The following is a 6,197-nucleotide window of genomic DNA, read 5'->3' as shown; positions in this document are numbered from 1 at the left end:
TCCTGCCTTAAATAATTTTCTAAGGTTGCATTTTGAGATAACCTCTATTTTCTGTCCTATTGCAACTATGCGATATATAAAACATAGTGTAACGATACTCACTTTCTTTGGAATTTGTTGCTAGAACTGTGGAGATATTTCAAAACCCTAACTTTATAAACTTTCAAAAGAGAGTAAATGTACTTTTTTAGCAGAGAAAGTGAAAAAAGTAGATTGTGTTCAATTAATTCAGTTGATTATGTTCCTATTTAGAAGGGGAGTATTTGGTAAGTCTCAGAATAATTAGATTTATATATTATTTTAACTTAACCATAGTCAGTTTTGGGGAAATATTAATAATAATTTTGTATGCTGATAGAGGTCATGGGGCAGTCAGTGACTTAATACCAATGTCTGATGATTCACACCAGTTCTTTTATTTTGTAACATTTTATTAACTTATTAACTTTCACAGGATATTTTTCTATGGATTGTGAGAAAGGTTTATCATATGGAACAAACTCAAAGAAAGATATTAACTTGTGTGGGGTTGAACTGCACAAAATCAGTGGTCCATTACTCTGAATAAAAGCTATAGGTCAACAAACAACTACAATGAAGAAATGGTTTCTTTCATGATAATAAAATCACAAAACTTTTTGGATAGTGTAGTATCCAATATTGAAAAATGGAAGTTAAAAAATAGTAAAAAAATTGACATAATATGTAAGCACAATTTGCAACACTAAGAATCATAAGCAATTGTATGTAATATTAAAGAATTACATGAACATGGGTAATTATTTACAATCTATTGCCAAGTAAAATGGCTGTAGTATAATATGTATAGTATAACATACTTTTAGGAAATATATATGCATATTTCCAAATAAAAATTTTAAGGATGCTTATCCTTGAGAGGTCATGTATTCTTTAAAGTCTCTGTGGTAATCACATTAATTTCACTAAACCAATTATTGGCTGGGGAGTGGTGGGGTAGGGGTGGGAGGCTATTCTACATAGCCATTCAAGGATTAAGGCTGACATAGACTTCACCACCTTCAATCCAGGGTTTCCAGTGTCTTTTGAGCACTGACAATAAACTAATGGGTGGGAAAGAAAGGAGAATAGATTTCTGGAGGCTTCTATAGGCCAGGCTGAAAATAGAGCAAATCACCTCTGTCAGTCACATCAACCAGAACTCAGTTGCTTGGCTATGTCTAATAGAAAGAGTCATAGGAAATGTGGTGGGTCTCAATGCCTGGGGAAAAAGGAAGTGGGTTGTGATGAACACACAGCAACGTCTGTCTCAGGTGAGAGCCTGTGCAGTATGTTCAGTCATTCTCAGGCTTTGCTTTGGTTTTAAGTAGTCATTGATTTCTGTGTCTCTGCTTAAGTCAGAGAGCAAAAAATATCATCAGTTGATTTTAAACTAATTTTCATGACCACTGCCACCACCAGGACTTGAAGCTGGCATTAGGGTTCCATAGGAGGTACTCCAGTCAGACACTACCTGGGATCTACTTTTTAATATGAAATTTAGCCCACTCACGCTGTTATCATAACCATTATTTCACCATGAGTCAGTCTTGACAACCTGACATCAATCCTTTGAGCGTCAAAGGCAAAAAGCCATAATAACACAATGATGATAGTAATAAAACGTTAAGTTTCAGCCACATAGGTTTCCTTTATCTGGCATTTAGTGCACAACAGGCATTAGAGGAATGTTCACTGATGGACTAATTAATATTATATATATTTTTTTGCCGTAAAATATGTATATTTTATTCCAACTCTGAGAAATAAAAAAAAAGGGGAAACACATCTTTCCACACATCAATATAATTTAACTGACATAAATTCAGAAAAGCTAGAACAGGTATAAATGTATATATGTGTGTTTATATGTATGCCATATACATACATATACATAGGGATTATCAGATTTTAGTCTCATTGGTATATATATCTTCATTCATTCTGTTTTGATTTTTAGTCAATACCTTTAAAAGTCAAATGCATTCTAATACTTCTACCTGTGTCTCCTCATCAATCATTTCATATTATTTGGATTGTATTAATAGCTTGTATTTTAATCACATATGTGATTGGTCAAACTTTATATTTGAAAATGTAATGGGAAAACTTTAGTTATACTCTATATGGCAGTTACCCATTACATGATTTTTTTCATCATTGACAACTTCACACATCTTGTAGTTCTCTATGCAGAAGTTTTCAGCTTCTAGTACTGTACATATCTACATCTTCTGGATGGGATTGCCCGTGATCCATGAGCTTGGGGTCAGGCATAAACTGTGTAGCACCTGCGATTGATTCTGATTTGGTCTTTATTTCAGAGCTGAGTTCTCTTGGCAAAGGCATTGAATCTTTTAGGAGATGAGTTGTTTCTGCAGGTGTTTCTATTTCAGCTGAGCTTCCTAGCTTAGTTTTTTTCTTTAGGTTCAAGAAGTGACTCTTTTTGGTTTCTTTTTGTCCACAATGATCTAACTGCTTCATAAATTTGTTTAGAGTTGTTTCTGCAGGTGTTTCTATTTCAGCTGAGCTTCCTAGCTTAGTTTTTTTCTTTAGGTTCAAGAAGTGACTCTTTTTGGTTTCTTTTTGTCCACAATGATCTAACTGCTTCATAAATTTGTTTACTTGTATCATATGCCTTTTTTTCTTGCTTCATAAATTTGCTGACTTGTATCATATGCCTTTTTTTCTGGTTACCTTTGCAATTATTGCTGACTGAACAGGATCACAAACAGTTGCTCTTAAAGTGGCCAGTCCCAGTGGATAAGCAATTCTCTTGAACCTAGGTCCTTTTCTCGCTGAAATAAAGCCCACCAATCCTGAAACGGTAATCACTCCCATTTTCGGAAGAAAATCTCGAGGAGGATTCTTCAGATAGACATATGCATCTTTTCCAAACTATACTGTATCCATTATCCCTTTTTTCACAAAGATATAAACACCCTTGCACCAGCCAATATAATGACTAGTTGTAGTGCGGATGTAAGGAAAGCCTCTTTGTAAACGGCCAGGCTGCTCTTCAACATATTTAGATTGGAGAGGTGGTACAGTATATATGAGGAGCTGCTCTGGTTTCACTAGCTGCTTTCTGGATTCCTCTTCTTTGGCCACATATACACTCATAGATGTGTACATTAGACCTGCAGGTGTGGTTGTCAGCTTTCCCATCCTAATGGCCGCCATGTCTATGACCCTCTCTGCTCAAGTTTTCTTATGGAGCACATTATATATAGTTTTTCTAAATTATTCTAAGTGGTATACTTTTTTGTTCATAACCTGAGACCCCCTGAAAGGCAAAGACAATGTCTTCATTCTATGAGCCTCTGTTTCTATTTACTTGGATAATTAAATTTTAGTCTCCTTCTGTCATATGATGAGGCTTATGTTGGTACTACCAACATAACACGCTTATATTGTCAAGGTCAAGTGGAGAGATCTCTGGGCTTAGAGGTAGAAGATCTAGTTGCTAGTTCAGCTTGGAAAATATCAGCTTTCTGACAGGACCACAGAAACAGTGGTGCTCCTCACTAAATATTTTTTGGATAATTTAGGCAAGTGATTTTTCCTTTCTGTCTTCCATTTTTTCATCTGTAAATGAGAATAATAACATCAATAGCACCTGCCATGTTTCTGCTGAAGATCAAATTGTTCCTAGTTGTCACTTATTACCTTAAAGAATGTATGCAACTATCTAGACTTTGGAAATATAAACTTTAATAGTATTCAATTAAAACCTGCTAGTTCTGCATTTGCACCTCTAAATCTGTTCTCTTTCCTTGTCTAATCTGCTCCATCATCCAGGAGCTGATCTCATGGATGATTGTCAGCTAGTTCCCCTTGATTTATGGGTTAGGCCATAAGGAAGTACTGTCAAGAGAATGGATGGCTGGAAGAAGGAGAATTTGGGGTATTCATTTCATAGCTTCTTCCTGAAGGATTGTAGGCTAGATATGGCTGTTCCTCTACCAAAGGACACCGCTCATATTCTGTATGCGTCCCTTAAGAGTTACAGCATTTTCCAAGTTCCAGCAATGGCTCTTTCAAGTAAGGGTGGCTCTTTCAAGTAAGGGTGGTAGTGATCTCAAGGTTTCTAACCCAGGGTGTTTTTTTTTAAATCATCCCTTGTGGATGTATTTTACACTGTCCACATCTTCATAAATGGCTCCTTCATTAAACTCAGATCAGTAACCTTTTATAATGTGCCATCTCCGACCTATATGTAATCCAGAGACATCTTGTGCTGCATCACTGCACATGCGACACCCTTCCCTAATTATGATGATTAATCCATGAACTGAAACAAGAAATTTCTTCTTAGTAATGGGAACAGCTTTATGTTCCCTTATGTGGACCATGCAGTAGCAACGTAAGCTAATTCTATAGACAGGAGACTGAACAAAATTTCTGGCATTTAAGGCCCTAAAATTTTATAGATCAACTTAGAAAAACAATATAAGGGCATGTAAACAGCAAGAAATTTCAGATGCAAAAAATTTACAAATTGTGTAAATATTGTGCACGTCCAGTAACATAGACCCTTACAAATACGACCACATACATCCAGGTCAGTTCTCAGAGGGACCTCTAGTTTGCTCCTGCTTCTGGAAGTCTCACCTAGCTTCTCAGAGATGTTTCGTTTTTCCTTGAAGACTTCCCCTTTCAGTGTCCTTTCTTCAAAATGTTTCTCTGGCATGATATAGGTGTTTAATATATAATTAGGTTGACATTGCATCTCAGATTGAGATGTTTCAATTTATTCAGGTACCAGTTTAATCATTAGTGGCACCCCTTGATACTCTGAACAATTTCCCCATTCAAGTGATTAATTATTTAGTCTGCATGTCCATATAAGATTGTTTACTGCTTTTTGTGGAGATCCTAGGATATAAGCTAAAAATAACCTGGGCAATGTCAAATACACAGTTCCATACTGGTATATCACTTGTTCACATAAACTCTTCTATGACTGTGGTTCTTGGTTTGCTCCCGTGGTTGGCTACCAAAGCATGGTAGGCTTAATTCTTTGGTTATTTAAGTTTTCTTTCTTGGTGCCAGGTTTAGCATTCAGTTTCAGGTTGGAACAGCTTTCTTTGCAGAAGAGCTTTATGTAAGTCCTGTAGTCCTTCCTAATGCAACAAAGTTCTGCTTCTTAACTGTGATGTGCTTTCTGATAAGTAGCAATTTGTTTTCTTCTTGCAGAGGTTGTTCTGAATCATGTTTTTCCTTTGCTTATCTTGTCTCAATCTATTCTCCAGTTTTAAATGTATTATGATAGTTCTAGATATCTCTGTGTATCACACAGCTTTTCCGTTTTTTTATTCTCCAGATTCTTTGTTTTTGAACTCTATTTCATTCTAAGAAGTCTGTATTTTGCTTTACTATTACACTCCCTCCTTCGAATTATGAGCATAACTCTCCCACATTTTCTTAATCTAAACATTCATACATCTAAAGCACAATTTACATTATAATTGCGTCAATCCTGGAAGTTGGTAGGATTTTGATCCCCTGTGGTCATTTGATGAGATGAGTTTTCTCCATAATATATCATTGAAGATTTCTAAAATATGAAATCATAGGAATAATTTTATCTTTTGCAGCGTTTACCACATACTCAGAGATAGAAAGCTTATTCTGAGCTAGAATGTATGAAAGTTAAATAATCTGACAACTGCATGAACTTTACCCTACAGTAAATAGTATTCATAAAGTAACGAGTCATGAAACAGTAGAACCAATAAAACGCTTCATCTTTTCAAAGGTATTGATTAAGCATTAAAATCTCTATTGCTGGGAGCAGCAGATGATGTAATGGTTACATCACTGGACTCCCACGTTGTTGACCGCAGTTCAAGTCCTGGACCCGGTGGCTTAAAACTCATGCTGGGTACATGTACATGCATGTTCAAAATCCTGAGAAGAGAATGGGAAGAAGGGATTGAGGCATGGCCATCCCCCCTGGAGAGAAAGGGAATTTCTCACTTTCTGTCTCTCTAATGAGTGCACTCTCCCTATAGCCAAAAAACAAACAAACAAAAAAATCTGTCTTAAAAAAAATACCATTACTACTGCCATTATTTACTCCAGTTTCAATGTACTTTAAAAACTGTTTAATTAGCTGAAAGAATTGCCGTTTATTCATTCATTTGCTCATCTGTCAGGAAGTTTTTTTGGGGTAT

General features: G+C 35.9%; 1 pseudogene; it reads right to left on the bottom strand.

Annotated features, from left to right (window-relative positions):
• Positions 1–2,027: 2,027 nt before the first annotated feature.
• On the bottom strand, positions 2,028–3,639 carry LOC102500702 (MICOS complex subunit MIC27-like; annotated as a pseudogene).
• Between the last annotated feature and the right edge of the window lie 2,558 nt (positions 3,640–6,197).

This window comes from Tupaia chinensis, unplaced genomic scaffold (genome assembly GCF_000334495.1).
Source record: "Tupaia chinensis unplaced genomic scaffold, TupChi_1.0 Scaffold144378_1, whole genome shotgun sequence".
NCBI classification, from domain to species: domain Eukaryota; kingdom Metazoa; phylum Chordata; class Mammalia; order Scandentia; family Tupaiidae; genus Tupaia; species Tupaia belangeri.
Note: the sequence above shows the minus strand (reverse complement) of the source record. Positions and strands in the feature narration are given on the sequence as shown.